The sequence below is a fragment of the Taudactylus pleione genome, unplaced genomic scaffold (genome assembly GCF_031769625.1).
Source record: "Taudactylus pleione unplaced genomic scaffold, aTauple2 ptg000230l, whole genome shotgun sequence".
Classification (NCBI taxonomy): domain Eukaryota; kingdom Metazoa; phylum Chordata; class Amphibia; order Anura; family Myobatrachidae; genus Taudactylus; species Taudactylus pleione.
In genome coordinates this window covers 686,625-704,823 of record NW_028284632.1, presented here as the reverse complement: position 1 = coordinate 704,823, position 18,199 = coordinate 686,625, and the positions used below count along the sequence as shown (strand labels likewise).

Here is an 18,199-nt window from a genome sequence, read left to right as displayed (position 1 = left end):
AATCATTATTTTTACAATATGATTGCTAAACTATACACTTATAAGACCCTAAAATTATTAGGAAAGCAGGTTTACATAAATATATAAGTCCCCTCAGTTCCTATGTCCATTTTTATTGTAACATGAATCACGCATATAAACAATAAAATTTAACAAGTGTAAATTTTTTCCTGCTTCTAAGCTTTAATGACTACCTACCCTACATAGTATTGTCATATTTCTAAAATATTGAATTTCAGCTTCATTTTTGTATGTGGTGCATTTAAACTTCTAACAATTAACATGAAATGTAACGCGAGTCACATGAAATGATCCATGTGGTAGTCTAAAAATATTTAAAAACAAAGAGTTTTAGTAAACATTTATACACACTTGAGGATGTCCGTTAACTATATAGAAAATGTACTATAAAAGATCGCAGTGAGATGTTTACTTTCAAACAGTAATAGAAAATGGAGCATTACATCCGATTACTGAATACTTGTGTATGTTTAAATACAATTACATTTACTGTTGCGACATTTACGGGCAATTCCACTGGTAAACTCTATTCATTATATAACTGCCACCGTTAGTGTGAGCAAATCATCAGTAACCAAGAGCCTACAATTAACCCCATATAAAATACTATCAAAATAGAATTTACACAGGGTAGCACTTAATCGAATTGATAAATCAGCCTACTTACACAAAATAAATTTGGTAAAAATATGACAATTTGCGTAATCTGGGCACTTTTTCAATAAAGTAACGGAATCACCATGCTGAAGTAACAGAATCACCAAGTGGTTAATGCGCATGGTAAACTATATTGATTACAATATGTTTGCTACCTACTAATGCATCTGCTACTACTTAAATATTTTGTAAAACATTAGTAGTAAATAAGAACAAAATTCTATAATTTAGAACGTGTCAACATGACTCAATACTTGGAATACTTGTGACTAAAAGTTGACAAACAGATCCAGATACATAGATGAAGTGCAAATCACACTTGCCTACTTTTGCCTCCTTTTTTTGGGAAAAAAAAACAGGTCCGTGGGGAGTGATTAGAGCTAAAGTTATGAGATTTGTGGCAATTTAGCCCTGTCCCCTACCTAAGGACCCATGATTCCCAGCAATTATATGCCCACCCTGCCCACTTCACTAGGACGCAGGAGATCCGGCCACACTTCCAGGGACTACTCAAAAAATCAGAAGTCTCCCGCACCTTCCAGGATTGCAGGCAATTATAGAAGTAGCCACGCTCAGCTATCCCACGATGCGCGCACATCGCAACATGGTTGGCGCGACGTGTGTCTGCATCTATGGCGTGCGTATGCACATGCATGACATAGACTTCAATGTAGAAACACCTGGCGAGTGCTCCGCTATGCACGGTCACATGCATTGCGGCAACAATGAGCGTGGTAAGCTACAAATGGGTACATTCAATACAAAATCAAAACTAACCAAATAGTACATTCATGGAATTAAGTATTTTCTGAGCCTCTGGAACAGGACGACTAAAATAGCTTTCCTGCTAGGCTGTTTTAGTGGGGAGCTGCGCCCTGCCCTCCCTCTGGAGGGCAAAAAGCGCCCTGCCCTCCCTCTGGAGGGCAAAAAGCGCCCTGCCATCACCGCGCAGCACACTGCTAAGACAGCCTGCGGGTACCGTCTTCACCCGTGGGTCGCAGTGCCCGGCATCTATTCAACCTGTCAGCAGCGCTTGGGGGCTGCCCGGCGTGTCCGTAAATGCCAGGCACGCCCCTAAAAGTGACGAAAAGGTGACAAGTTCCCTTTTAATTGACCTCGTCCCCTTTTCGGGTGCACACGTGAAAGTGCCCTCTATAGCACCGGCACCCTGTCTGCCACCGGAATTAGAGTGAACACTATATAATAATCATGTCCACCTGTTATCGATATTGGGGTGTTGCAATAACTTCTAATAATATCTGAACTATTCAATATGCCTATAGGACCAATTAAATTAACAGAGCAATTAGCTTACTGCAACACAAAGGTGTGAATTAAATGGATTTTTTCCTAAAAAATCCTCAATTGATAATACCCAACATAGTGTATATCTACACCATAAAGGTAAAAAAGTGCAAGTGCAAAATATATAAAAAATATATACAATTTTTTAAAAACAGTAATAATGATAAAATAAAGGGGTGGGGTTTCACAGGTAAAAAACTTTTAAGCTTTAAAAATACATTTAGGAGCAATTATAAGCATGAGACTATAGAATCCAGAGGCAATAAATAAATGAATACAAATGGATTAAAAAGGAGTAAAAAATAGCAGCTTATCTGAGTGTATGAAAAGAGGTTTCTGTCTTTGAATTCATGAAACAAGTCAATCACTCCCAACGCGTTTCGAACTGGGACTTCATCAAGGGGATGGTGTGTTGGTGGGGTATTCCGATATTTATACCCCACTAAGAGTTCATTAGAGGTCGGAAGTCAGCATCACTTCCAGTGTGTCAATTTTTGGACTGTGCGTGTGCACTGTATATACATTCTCAGATACCACTTTTAATATACAATTGTGAAGATATACATAGAAGCGTACAATTGCATATGATCAATTACTTTCACAATGCTGCTAAGGGTAGATGCTCGGAGATTATAAGGTCTTCAGCCTGGGCGATACGACAGTGAATGGTATAATGCAGCCATGCAGGTGCTCTGACTTCTCTCACAAACCCCAGAACCGAAATGGGATACTGAACATGGGTTCAGCCTGTGCTGCATCTGTGCACACGGCACTCGGGTCCTTATAAATTTTTTTCAATCTCCACCTTTCACATTACACCAGTGTCTGCACTTTGGAACAGGATTGTCATGCTGCCAAATCATTGCAACATCATATGGCCCCTTCGATCGACCATGTTCCTTGGTCATAACCTGGATAGAGTAATGCAGAACTGCCCTTTCATTATAACGCTAAACCGGGTCAGACGAAAAATCCAAGGTCATCACCAGGGGTGGGTCAGATAACCCGGGTTGACACATTCAAACCAACACATGGTTTTCCTGGGTCCTTGCCTCGGTGAGAAAGAGAGATTAGAAAACTTGCTTGTCCACACAGTTGTGCCAAATTACAGAGAAAAATATAATGTTTATTTTATTAGCGATTTTATTTTATGTAAGCAAGCTGCCCCCTTTTACAGTACAAAATTAATAATATAATATAGAAGGGAACGTAATCAAGAAAACCCATTTTACACATTTCTCATTGTCTCCTCATTCCTTAATGCAACCAAATAGGCCTGTAATCCTGCACATACACAGCCTTTTCCAGCACACTCCTCCAGATAGTTTTATTATGTACTAATCACATTGCAAAACAGTAGTGGTTGCATTTGTGTACCACACAGTATCACATATATTAATATTGCAAAACAAACAAACAAAAAAAAAACCAGACAGAAGATACTGTATAATAATTGGGGTTACTTTTCCTCCAGTTAAAAGTTTTACTTTACTACACATTTGTATGATTTATGGAAAGGCCACCACGTGTCGACATGTCATATGCTATAATACAATCTGTTTAACACTGTGGCTGACTCTACATCCTGTCTATGGGGTATATTTAATTAGCCACGGGGTTTCCCCCTCGACTAATTGCCGGCAAAAATCCCTGCGGCTTAGGGGAAAAGCTATTCAATAAAATAGTCTTTTTCCCGAGCAGAAAAAAAATTGGGACTCGTGCAGAAACACACCGATTCCGCCTAAACTGAGGAATCAATGGGTGTTTTTTTACCCACGTGCGAGCCCAATTTGGTGAATTTATGTGGATTTTACCTCACACCTCCATGAGCTGCGAGGTAAAGTCCGACTGTGGGGACTCGTGAGCGAGGAATCCCCGCTAATTGAATAGGTCCGGCGAGGCAATTAGCCACGGGGTAAACACTGCAGCTGATTGAATATGCCCCTACTTTGCTGAGGAGCAGGTGCATTCACACAGGCTACAGACGATACTATACTGCTGTATTATAATCGACCTTGAAACACTTTTCACTTCAATGAATTTATTTCTTTTTTTCCCGGCATTCAAAATACTCCATTTAACAAAACGACTGACATGAAATGTAGAGCGCTATGGTGCGTACACACGGTACGATTAAAATGCACGATATGAACGATAACGACATTGATCATATTGTTAATATCATGCCTTTTTCAGTACCTCCAACCCACCAATGACCTGCGATGCGCGGGCATGTATGAACGATAAAATATGAGATATGGTAAGAACTTACCTTTCTTATGTCTATTTCTACGAAGTCCAAAGGGTTCCACAGGATACCTTGGGGTATAGGTGATGACGTCAGGCATCGGGCACCATAGTGTTAAGTTTTCAGCCTCCCAGGATGCACTAGGGTCCCCCTCCTATACCCCGCCCCCGAGCCAAGGCATCTCAGTTACGTACCAAGCCATAGGCCAGAGGAGGAGAAGGAAGAGAGAGAAGAAAGATCTGGACACACACACAAGAATCACATTCTCACCAGAGGGAAAAACCGGTGACCAGAGTAAAGCCCATCTACAGCACAGGTGCGACAGGGCGGGAGTCCTGTGGAACCCTATGGACTTCGTAGAAAAAGAGATAACAAAGGTAAGTTCTTACCATATCTCATATTTTCTACTTCAGGGTCCATAGGGTATCCACAGGATACCTTGGTGATGTCCCAAAGCAGTATCCTTCAAGGGTGGAGACGCTCCTGTGCTGAAAGAAGAATCCGCTGCCCGAAGGAAGCATCCTGAGAGGCAAAGTTGTCAAACGCGTAATACCTCACAAAAGTATGGACCGAGGACCACGTGGCAGCCTTGCAGATCTGGACTGTAGAGGCACCACGTCGAGCTGCCCACGAAGGACCCACAGACCTAGTGGAAGGAGCCCTCACAGAGGATGGAACCTGCAGGCCTTCATGAAGATAAGCTTCTGAAATGGCCATACGGATCCAAGCTGCCAAAGTTTGCTTTGAAGCAGGCCAACCCTTTTTACGGAAGCCATAAAGGACAAACAAGGCGTTCGACTTCCTAAACGAAGAAGTGCTGTCAACATAAATCCTTAAGGCCCGCACAACGTCCAAAGTGGCCTCACCCACTGACAGGTCAGGTGAGTTAAAATTCGGCACAACGATTTCCTCGTTGATATGAAAACGGGAAACAACTTTGGGAAGAAAATCAGGACGAGTGCGCAACACCGCCCTGTTCCCATGAAAAATCAAGAAAGGAGGTCTACAAGAGAGCCCCTAAATCAGAAACACGTCTGGCTGAAGCGATGGCCAGAAGGAAAATTGTTTTAGCTGTCAGCCATTTAAGATCCACTGAGCCCAGTGGTTCAAACGGCGGTCCCTGGAGAGCCCTCAGGACCACAGCTAAATCCCGAGGCGCCACCGGTGGAACAAATGGCGGCTGAATTCTAAGAACACCTTGCATAAAGGTGCGCACATCAGGGATTGTAGCAATCCTACGATGGAATCAGACAAACAGGGCAGACACCTGCACCTTCAAAGAAGGAAGGCGAAGGCGAAGCCCATGGTCTAGTCCCGCCTGTAGGAAGGCTAGCACTCTAGACAGACGGAACTCCCGAGGTGCATAACCTCTCGGTCGACAACATTGGAAGAACGTATGCCACACACAATGGTATATTCTTGCAGAAGACTGTTTCCGAGCTCTCAGCATAGTGCGTACTACAGAGCTGGAAAACCCCCTGGACCTTAACATGGCCGTCTCAACAGCCACGCCGTCAAAGACAGCCGAGTCAGGTCCGGGTGAAGACAAGGACCCTGTGACAGTAGGTCCGGTCGTAGCGGCAACCGCAGAGGGATGTCCACGGACAGACCCTGAAGGTCTGAGAACCAGTGCCGTCTGGGCCACGCGGGAGCTATCAACAGAAGCGTCCCTCCTTCCTGTTTGAATTTCCGGATTACCCGTGGAAGAAGGGAAAACGGAGGAAAGAGATAGGCAAACGGGAACGCCCACTGGACGGACAGAGCATCCACCAGAGACGCCTTTACGTCTCTTGTGCGAGACCCGTACACCGGCCACTTGTTGTTGTGCCGTGACGCCATGAGGTCGATCTCTGGAAGACCCCACCTGTCCACCAGAAGTCGAAAGACGTCCAGGTGCAGAGACCATTCCCCCGGATGAACGTCCTGGCGACTGAGAAAGTTGGCCTCCCAGTTGAGGATGAATACCGCTGAAATGACCGGGAGATTGCGCTCCGCCCAGATCAGGATGCGGGACACCTCTACGAGTGCCGCCCGACTTCGGGTTACTCCTTGCCGATTTATGTAGGCCCTGGTGGTGGCATTGTCCGACTGGACCTGCACGGGATGACCGTGGAGAACTGCTGGAGAGCATTTAAAACGGCGCGGAGTTCCAAGATGTTTATCGGAAGCTCCTTTTCCGCCTGAGTCCATCTGCCTTGGAACAGGTGTGGACCCGAGACCGCTCCCCAGCCCCGAAGACTGGCATCCGTTGTCAATAGGACCCAGTTCGCCACCCAAAACGGACGACCCTTGTTGAGATGGGACGTCTGCAACCACCAGGCAAGGGACAGGCGAACCTCCGGAGTGAGCACCATCGTCTGGGACTTGAGACTCTGAGGCAGTCCATTCCATTTGGACAGGATCAATTGCTGCAGAGGTCTGGAGTGAAACTGGGCATATTCCACCATGTCGAATACGGACACCATGGAGCCCAGTAACCTCATTGCCAAGTGAAGAGACACACGGCGACTCTGCAGACAACTGCACACCCTCAACTGCAAGGCAGAGATCTTTTCCCCCGTCACAAAGATCCTCTGCTGAATGGAGTCCAACAAGGCTCCGAGGTGCAGAATCCTCTGAGACGGGATCAGGGTGGACTTTTGCCAGTTTATCAACCAGCCGTGCCGTTGCAGTACTGCAATCGTCAGATCCAAATGGTGTAGAAGGAGCTCTGGAGATCCTGCCACCAACAGAAGGTCGTCTAGGTACGGCAACATGCGGACTCCCTGCAGCCGCAGGGAAGCCGCCATGACCGCCATAACCTTGGTGAACACACGTGGTGCCGCCGCCAGGCCAAAAGGTAACGCCCGGAACTGGAAGTGATTGTTGCGGATTGCAGACCTGAGGAACTGTTGATGGCGCGAAAGAATAGGGACATGCAGGTAAGCGTTCTGTATGTCCAACGACACCATGTAATCCCCAGGTTCCAGCGCCAGAATGATGGACCGTAGGGTCTCCATCCGAAACCTCGGCACCCGCAAGGACTTGTTGAGTGCTTTGAGGTTGAGGATCGGACGGTACGACCCATTGGGGTTCTGCACCAAAAACAGATTGGAATAGAAACCGAGGCCCCTCTGGGAGAAAGGAACAGCCACTATAACTCCAGCCTGGAGCATAGTGTGCAAAACCTTCCGCAGTTCCGAGGCTTTGTTCACCCGTGGTGAAGAATCGGGATGGGGGACTGTGCCGAAAGGAGAGGGCATACCCGTGAGAAACCACCTCGTGAACCCAACTGTCTGTCGTGGTCACCGACCAACACTGGGCGAACCGTAGCAGGCGGCCTCCCACTCTGGGATCCCCCAAAGGGAGGCCCGGACCATCAGGCCGCAGGTTTGTCATCGGACTTAGGGGTCGGACGTCTGGTACTCCAGGCCTGCTTCCGGGGCTTGGCCAATTTCTTGGGGCCAGCCTGTCGGGGAAAGGACTGTGCTTTAGGCCTACCCTGGGCCCTGTAAGGCCGAAAGGACGACGTACCTGAACTGGAAGGAACTGCAGCAGACGGGAGACATGCCGATTTGGCTGCTGCCAGCGTGGCTACAATTTTGTCCAGATCCGGACCAAATAGGACTTCTCCATTAAAAGGCAAAGCTTCCAAACCCTTTTTGGAATCAGCGTCCGCATACAAAGATCGCAACCATAAGGTGCGCCGAGCCGCCACAGCTGCCGAAGAAACCCGAGAAGTCAGGGTACTGATATCTAAAGCCGCTTCATTAATGTAAGTGGCCGAATCCCGGAGATTGCCTATCAACTCGGTCTGTTCAGCCGAACAGTCGGAATCGAAAGACGCCTCCAAACTATCAGCCCAGTGCTCCATAGCTCTGGCTACCCAACAAACGGCCATAGCCGGCCTGGCTGCCCCCCCCGCAAGGGAATAAACGGACTTCAGGCAGATTTCCACCTTACAGTCCATGGCATCCTTTAAGGAGGACATGGAGGGCATAGGCAACGTGGCACTTCGGACCAGGCGTGTCACATGAGAATCCACCTGTGGCGGGGATTCCCACTTAGCAAAATAATGGTCCGCAAACGGATAAGCCACTGCTAAACATTTTTGAGGCTGATACCTTCTGCCAGGATGTTTCCACGCTTCCTCTAAGTGGTCCACCAATTGACCCGAAAGAGGAAACACTGTGGCGTCACCCTTAACATCTTTGAAAAAGGCATATTTGGATTTTGATACCGGAGGTTCATCATCCTCAATAACTAAAGCTGTGCGGACTGCACGAATAAGGCCAGGTATATCCACCTTAGACTTAGCATCCGACTCTTTAGTACGGAGAGGTTCTTGGTCCGACAGATCCAGAATCTCCCCATCATCGGTCGTCCCGTCATTCTCATAAGGAGTGGACAGAGACGCCACCGGCCGCTTGTGAGACCGCAACACAGACTCCCCTTGTAACACGTCTGACAAATGCTGCACAGAACTTGTCAGAGAATTAACCCACACAGGCTCCTGAGAGACAAACAGGGAGACTGTGGGGTACCATCAGTTGTCTCGGGAACCCCTGCATGGGTGACGATACCACTGACTGCTGGGACAATCCCATCTGAGGGAACGCAGTTTGCGGAGCTAACTGGCCCACTAGGGTTGTAAGCGCTTTAGCGAAACAAGCCCAGGGCGGTTCCTGTACTGGAGCCGTGACAGTAATTGGCCGCGTCAATAAAAAACACTGCCGACATAGCCCCTCCGCGCTACCCTCCCCCTCCGCTATAGGTACCTTACACGTAGTACACAGAAGCTGGAGAGGAAAATCACTCTCAGACATGATGGCAAGTATGTGACCCCTCTCACTGATACGCGTTAGTATAGTGAGAGAATTGCCCTGCAATCACCGCACCGCAAGGGCTTTAGCAGAAGAAGAGCAGGGACAGTGAAAAGGCTGACAGTAGAAAGTACAGGTAGCAGACGCTAGCAGCAGTCACATACAATGCAAATAAATCAATCCCTGCACTATCAGCGCTGATCCTCAACTACGCAGACACAGGGCCTGGTAGGACACAGCGCTGCATACACAGACCTGTTCCAACGGAGGAGAGGTATGCCGGGGGACCCAGACCACGATGCCACCGATCATTAGCTTCCAGCAGCGTTCACCATGCTTCCATAAAGATGGCCACCGAGGAGCAGAGTGGAGGCCGGCCTGGGGGAGGAGCGCTGCCACAGGGCCAATCGGCAGGTGCAGAGAGGGCTCTGTGCAGCGGGGGAGACGCCGGCTGTGTACAGGGAAGGCGCACTACCCTGGCATGCAATTAACCCCCGGGACGCCGCAGCGCTACCGCTCAGCTGCGGTCCGCTGTCCCAGGGGGGTAGTGGAAGCGCAGGTCCGTAACCTGGCTCCATGCTGCAGCCAGTCCCCAAGGAGCCCCCTGCCTGGGGACTCCGGACCATGTTCCAGCGGGGACCCACCGCTTACCTGCTGTCCCCCTTAAATCCGGCCATGGTCCCAAACATCCGGGGTCACCGCTAGCTGTGACCCCAGATGCCTACCAGCATGCCCGGATCAGTACCGGCATTCTGGTACCGCCGGGGGTGTAGGGAAGACAGCATGGACGTCAAGAATGACTGTCCATGCTGTACTTCCAGATGTGCAGCCACAGCTGCCTTGTAGAAAACTTCAGGGGCTATCCTTAGCCCCCCTCTAAACAGGTGCATCCGACTCCGAGCCGGGCACCAACGAAAACTGAGATGCCTTGGCTCAGGGGCGGTGTATAGGAGAGGGACCCTAGTGCATCCTGGGAGGCTGAAAACTTAACTCTATGGTGCCCGATGCCTGACGTCATCACCTATGGACCCTGAAGTAGAAAAATATCGTCCATCGACCCTACATGCAGACCAACTTGGTCGATATCAACCAGGTTACTATAGAGATCCGCTCATTGGCCGTCGTTAGTGGGTTGGTGGTGTGCAGGATGATCGATATCGATCATCCAGCACACACGGGAGATCGTTAAACGTTATCGTTGGCGATCGTCCCGTGTGTATGCACTATAAGAATAGACAGAATTGCAAAAATACTTTTTTTTTCTCAAATAAAAATAGGGATTTTCCAAGCAGAAATATTTATAAAGCCCCATACACACTGGACAATATTTGTGAACAATATGAATGCTAACGACATCTTTGATCGATATATCCTTCATATCGTCCAGAGATGAAAGATGCGCACTCCTGCGGGTCAGTAACGATATCCCTAGTCGTTTGTACATGCAGCTCAATCTGGGGATATCGTTAGAGATGCCATGCTGTCAAATGACGCCCCCCGCCGTCGTTCGTCATTGCCAACATCGGCAAGTGGGTATGCAGTCGAGAAGCCGGCAGACCTAATCCCGACAACTGGCTTCCCGACTGCTTAATCCCGACGCCGGGAGACCGGCACCCGGCACCCCGACCGAAGTGATGCCGTGCGCGGACAACCGTAGGGTTTAGTTTAGGGGTTCCCGGGGGGGGGGGGGGGGGGGACTTAGGCACCCCCCCAGGAGGATAGGGTTAGGCTAGTGAGAGGGAGGGTTAGGCACCCCCCGGGGGGGATTTAGGGTACGGCACCCCTACGGGAGGGTTAGCGTTAGTGAATACTTACCTGGGGACAGTCGGGATTTACATCCTTGTCGGGCTGCCGCTGTCGGGATTTGAACCGCCAGCCAGGGGTCCGGCGGTAAATCATACCGATTCCGGCAAGTGTGTTGAGGTGCTACCGATAACTTTTACATTCACATGTATACACCACAAAAAGAAAAAGCAAGAAGAGTAGAGAGTATATTACGGTGCACTCATAAGGTCAACCTATTAATTTCATCATTTTCCCTGGAAAAACAGAAAAAAATACAATAAATCTTTATTATTACTCATATTAAAATATGTTAAGAATGGATGCAAAATATCGTCAAAAATCAAAAAATAGTACAGATAGGATGTTAAATTTTTTTTTTTTTGGAAAAGTGCTTTTAAAATTCCTTTCACCACTGGTCATGTAACATCCTTACATTTCTATTTAGTATAACCGATTATTCTATGCCAGTGTACCTGACTAATAACGTTTGTCAGTATAATACCCTATTATATAGGTCACTGACAATATTTACTCCAGTGGAAATTAAGTGGCTATGTGTTTTAATATTTCACATATAAATCAAATATTTTCTTCCACATGGGAGACATTTTCTCTATTAAAGCAATTGTAATACACTGTATACACGAGATTGCTTGCATAGGAACGTTCCCTGCTCATTTATCACTTAGCTAACCCCCCCAGTATCATCAGATTATAAAACCAGTTGCAGAACATTTTTTTTCATTCACATCTTGACTATACTATACTATATTTTTTATTTTAACAAAATTTCACCAACATTCCGAACATATTTTAATAAGAGTAATAATAAAGATTTATTGCATTTTACTATTTTTCCTGGGAAAATTATGAAATTAATAGGTTGACCTTATGGGCGGTATTCAATTGTTGCGCCGCAGCACGCGCCCGACAGGAACTAATCAATTGTTTCTCCTGTCGGGCGCAATCAGGTGCCGGCGGACCATTTCAGCTCGCAGCCACAGGGGGGGCGAGAAATGGGCAAAAAGTGACATGTTTGGGCGCCCAAACATCACTTTTTGCAATCGTGCCCAGCACTTTGGTTGGGGTAGCTGTTTTACGTGGCTAAACCCAACCACTTTGGGCGCGATCAGCGAGAAAGACGGCAACAATTTTATAGCGCCCTGCGATCGTCCGTCACTTTAGACAGGAGATCGGGCACGCTATAACTATTGAATACCGCCCCATGAGTGCACCAGAATATATACTCTTCTTGTAGAAATCTTTATAAACTTGGACTGTTTCCGGAAATTAGGGACACTTGATACCTATAGGCTACTCTAATACATTAACATGAAATCAGAACCTTAAATCAGAATTAGATTTAATATATAAAGCAGACCCATCTTGGAAGACACGTAACGGGCATCACTATATATACACACTTACATACTGTACAACCAGAATATTTGCCAGTCTTGTGAAAGTCTCGCAGCAAGGAGTTAATCACAGGATGTCATATACTCTTACAGGTTGGAACAGGCAGATTATCAGTTCTAGCAATAAGCTGGAGGGGACCTGTTAGAACTGGCCCAGTGTTAAGGCTCACCTCCAGCGGGGGCAGAGTTCTCCCTCTCAGTATCTCTAATTAGAATTCAACTGTATTAGCTCTATTAAATGGCCACGGTAACAGGGAATTAGAGCTTATGCAGGATACAGGAGACAAACGCTCGGAGCATCTCTGATTTTAAGACCTAATCATTCAGCCAGTTTAAGCTTCAAACACGAAGACCATCACCTGTAACATCAGGGTGGACATGTAAAGTACTTACTCTTGGGGAAGTAGTAAGCATTGTTACTTCTAAATTAACGTTGCCTCCCTTAACTCAACGGACTGTTCTTTATAACTATTATCATCCAGGGCTAAAATGGCAGCAAGTAGCACTTTGCTGTATGCCCGCTGATTACAGACCCCTGAGCAGCTACAAATAATTACCAAGTACCATTTTGGTCCTGCAATTATTTATCAAATGCCAACTTGTGTCCTTTTAGAACTGTAAACATTTACCAAAATTATTTTGCATCTACTTTGTAAATTTGTGTTACATTAAAAGGTTCCTAGTTCCAATGTATTTACAAAGGAACCACAGCCGGAGAAAGACTGTTGTCAATTACTTAGATTAAGTTACATTTTCACGGGGTGCTATAAACCTGTTCTACAACCACCTAATGTATCCCACCTAATGTTTCTTTATGCCAGCATTACTTAAGCACCCATAGGAAATTGAACATGTAAAAATGTAGGCGCACTTGCTGTATGACTCATGACAGATGGGGCTTAGTTGTTGGAGTGAAGGCAAATACTTTGACTTGGCAGGACGGGATGCATTATCCCATATATTGATAGCATACTAGACACACATGAGACAGTACAGTGGGACAATGCTGCCTCACCGTGCAGCAGTCATGGGTTCAACTCCAACCATTCTCTATCGGCAGGGCCAGCGCAATGCCCTCGGCCGGCCCCTGCGTCTCAGGGAGGCGCCACGCTGGAGAGACGCTGCCGCTGCTTACTCTATTTGCAGGGCGCTTGCTGAGATCTTGTTACCAGCAGGCGCCTGGCAGCTCGTTTCCTGCAGCGGCAGCAGGAGGCTGAATCGGAGCTCTGCCTTCTGGCTCCCACAGGAATGACGTCTCTCCCATAGTGCAGAGCACGAGGAGCAGTCAGGCGTTGGCGGGCGCAGGGGCGGGGCTTTAGTTAATTACAGTGTTGTGTGTGTGTGTGTCTCGGTCTCTATGTGTAAGGGGCATCACTACTTTGGGGGCACTGCATAAGGACACTACTAATGGGGGAACTGCATAAGGGGCACCACTACTGGGGGCACTGCATAAAGGGAACCACTACAATGGGCACTGCATAAAGGAAACTACTGCTGTGGGCATTATGTGTAAGGGGGACTACTGCTGTGGGTATTAGGTGTATAAGGGGCACTGCTACTGTGGGCATTGTGTATAAGGAGCAATACTGTGTATCATAACGTGAATAAGGGACACTACTATGTGGTGTAATGTGAAACAGGGGCACTATGTGTTGTGCAATGTGAATAAGATTGTGCAACTGTGTGGCATAATATGAATTGGAGATACTATTGTGAAAACCGACCTCTTTTTGTAGCACGCACCTAAAGTGCGCACTGTCCCTTTATAGAAAAATGCGAGGAAAGGCATAAACTTATAGTTTGCAGGGGGCGCCAAACACCCTAGCACCAACCCTACCCATCGGTGTGGCATTTGTATGTTCTTCCCATGTTTGCTTAATATTCCTTTTGGTGCTCTGGTTTCCTAGGCAGAGATGACGGTGTAATGGTTGATATTACTGCCTCACAGCACTGAGGTCGTAGGTTCGATTCCCACTATGGCCCTGTGTGGAGTTTGTATATTCTCCCTGTGCTACAGTTTCCTCCCGCATTTTCAAAAACATACTGGTAGGTTAATTGGCTCCAAACAAAAATGTAACCCTAGTGTGTATGTGTGTGAGCATGTTATAGGGAATATAGATTGTAAACTGTACTGGGGCAGGGACTGATATGAATGGCCAAATAATCTCTGTAAAGCGCTGCGGAATATCTGTGCACTATATAAATAACTGGTAATAATAATAATAATGTCGCTTGGTAAGTAATACATTTTGACTGCAAGCTCCAATGGGGCAGGGGCGTATACAAATTATTTCATATTGTACCTACAGGATTGCATAATATAGATTAACGATAGTAAATTTGAAAGTGCTTTTTTTTTTTCATTTAATTTAGAAGAACATGGAAACAAATTCCAATTTTCATCCTCACTCTATTCTATGGCAAGTCTGATAAAAAAAAAAAATGGTAATAAAAGAAAATAATTATTATTTCTTTACACACACATATACTATATATACATACATATACTATATATATATATCACACACATACACATATACACACACATATAATTGATGACAAATCAAACAACAAAAAAATGTGTTCTGTGCTCCAAAATAATAAAAAATACATCACCAAACACGACAAAAAGTGTAGTGAGCAGGTATTTGGAATAATCACTGAAATCTGTTAACAGATTACTTTTTTTTTTGTTTGTTTCCACCGCTAATACAATGAATTTGGATGAAGTTTTCCTCCCTCAAACAATTTTGTGTTTTCAACCAAGGTTAATATGCAAACAACTGCAGTGCATCTTAATGCTGCTGGAACGGCTGGACTGTCCTAAGCTCAACAAAGCTATTTCCAGCAGGTAAAAGGTTTCTTACTTACAGAATAACGGATAAAAGGAGCTGGGCGTATCTCCGGGAGGTTATACATGCAGCGTTATTCAGATTGGAAGATAATTACTCCTGACAGCTTTACTTAAGGTTCATTTCACTGTGCTATTTTCCTTCAGCTAGGGGTTCAGCGTGTCCCAAAGCCCAACCTCTCACACCTGTTGTGGCTCTTCATATTACAGGCCAGTTTGGGCATGTCACTTCAAATTAGCGCTCTGCTGAGTCGATAACAGTGGCAATTACTTATCACAGGTTTAAAAGGAGGTAAAACGAAAAAAGAAAAAAAAAAAGTTTCTAATTTAGCCTGGACTACAGTGTCAAAAGTAGGAAATGCAAACTTGTTAACGCAGGCCGTGTGAAGAATTCTGAGACCTGGGCTGGGCACTAAAGGAATGTTGAGAAATGGATGGGTGTAGAGCGTCTGGACTCTGAAGGGTTAACAGGAAGGCTACACTGAGTTCTCATTTTCAATCTATTCGCTGTGATTTGTGTTCAGATGAGATTTGATCACATTCAGCAACTCCTGTCCCGTCAGTTGTTGATAGCCAGCTTTCGTATACTAGTTACCTATAGCCGCCATGTGTGGCCTGAGCTGCTGTTTATCAGAATTCAGTTATACATTTCAATAGGAGCTAGTGGCATAATAGGGGCATCAAAGTGCCACGAGGTCTCTGATGTCACTAGCTCCGACTGAAATCAAAGGTTCCCCTTGTATTGGTCCAACACACAAAATGACCGTTTCCATTGTGAGCGATGGGTACATTATCTAACAAAGTATGAGATGTGGAAGAAAAAGCGATTTAATGAAGATGACAAAAGATTTTGCTACATTCAACACAAATTACTACCAGCCCCACAACAAGTGCATTTACCAGGTGTAAGTGTCCAACACTCTCCGGCACACAGATGTAGTTGAGTAGAATGAGGGGAAGCAGCGGAGATGAAGAGTAAGAGGAGGTGGGGAAAATAAATTTGGTGTGGAATAAAAAGTTGGGGGAAAGAACAAAGAAAAAAAAAGAAAAAGAAAAAAAAGATGTAAGAAAAATGGGGGGTGACATGAAACAGAAAAAGGGCACAGGGACAAAGGGATCTGTGGCTGAGGGGGAAATAGGAGGCCAGTTGATGAGAAGTGAGGTGTGAAAGTGAACACATCTCTCTGGCAGCCCATTTTTTAGAATATACCAACTTGTGTCAGGTGATTTCCTGGGTGTCTATAAGATGCTATAGTGTTGGTGGAGGATTTACCTTTAAAAGCTGCATGCAGGTAAGCTTAAACCCAGTCAAACAACATAGCAATTGTCATATTGCCTTGGTTAACGTAACATATAGCGCAATATGTGGAACATCCTCTGGTTTTAAAATAAAACACAGCTTGAAATATATATCAAATAAGTTCGTTCAACAAGGGTCCTCTCCAAAGTCAATCATTAGAATCAAATCATTTTTAATCATGCTGATTAATGCCACATAGTTGATTAATATCAAAGTTAACAAATGCCTTATGTCAACGTTTCGGTTCCTGTCGAACCCTCCTCAGGAAATTATAGTTCAATCAAAACATCTGGCGCACATAACCAACATAGGAACAATATAGGGATTGGTGTGGGTGCAGGACAATTTTTTACTAATATATTCTCTCTCTCTCTCTCTCTCTCTCTCTCTCTCTCTCTCTCTCTCTCTCTCTCTCTCTCTCTCTCTCTCTCTCTCTCTCTCTCTCTCTCTCTCTCTCTCTCTCTCTCTCTCTCTCTCTCTCTCTCTCTCTCTCTCTCTCTCTATATATATATATATATATATATATATATATATATAGTATTAGTCCGCTACTCCCATATACGGAGATGCAATATGCCCGGGTGCCTCCTAGGTGAAACAGGATACAGTAGCAGAAAACAAAAGTGGCACTCCGGGTCTCAAAGCAGCAGATATAAAAATATCTTTTAATCCATATAAAGGATAGCCAGGCCGAAGGTTTCGGGGCATCAGCGCCCCTTTGTCAAGTTTGTTACTCACCTTGACAAAGGGCGATGATGCCCCGAAACGTCGGCCTGGTTATCCTTTATATGGATTAAAAGATATTTTTACATATGCCGCTCTGAGACCTGGAGTGCCACTTTTGTTTTCTTCTGCTATAATATAATATATATATATTTATTTATAGTTTTTCTATAGCTCCACCCACAGTTCCTGAACCTATATTTCCATAAAAAATAGCCCTGTATGAATGAATACATGTATGCGTGTGTGTATATATATATATATATATATATATTTATTATATATGTGTCGATGTTGGCATGGTAGAATGCCGACATATCGCCCCTGGTGGTCCAACGAGGACTTACCTTGGTCCCTGACGGCTGCAGAGAGTCCAGCAGAGCTTACGAGTCCCGGTGGTGTGATCCTCCGGTGTTCCGGTTAGTCTAAGTCTAATCCTAAACTCCCCCCCGCAGCCTGACCCTTATTTTGAATATATCTATATATTTATTTATCTGGATAGCGCACTAGATACACCCAGGTGGAGCTAGACATGAACAATGGAGTAGACCAGTCTCAGTCTCGGAAATTGCTTTTCAAAATGCATTCCAGTGCTTTCAATCTCAGCTTGGACTACAGTTGCATAAAGACAAATCTTTGCTGTGTGTACTTTAACCCCTGCAGAAGCATTGGTTTACTTAAAAAAAAAAATGTATTCTATGCCCATTCCTCTTGCTCCTGCACCCTGTTTGTGGAAGACTGCTAACATATACAATATGAAAACACAAAGGGGCAAATTTACTAAAGTGAGAGTTTTTCAAAGTGGAAATGTTGCCCATAGCAACCAATCAGATTCTAGCTATTATCTTCCAGAAAGTGCTTGTTAAATGTTAAGTACAATCTGATTGGTTGCTATGGGCAACATCTCCACTTCTAAAAACTCTCACTTTAGTAAATATACCCCAAAGTCTACTAAAATTGTTGTATATAATGGACAATTCCCTTCAGGTGTCAGCAGAAGACCCTTACACATAAACGCCAGAACTTTGTGATAGCTGTCGCTTTACAACACTCAAAAGCAGTCACGCGTGAGCTGTCACTTTTTGTGGT

The 18,199-nt window shown here is 45.4% G+C and overlaps 1 protein-coding gene across 2 annotated transcripts in view; it reads right to left on the bottom strand.

Annotated features, from left to right (window-relative positions):
• Positions 1-18,199, bottom strand: part of FAF1 (Fas associated factor 1) — a 305,642-nt gene that overhangs the window by 79,380 nt on the left and 208,063 nt on the right. The gene's annotated exons all lie outside the window — the stretch shown is intronic.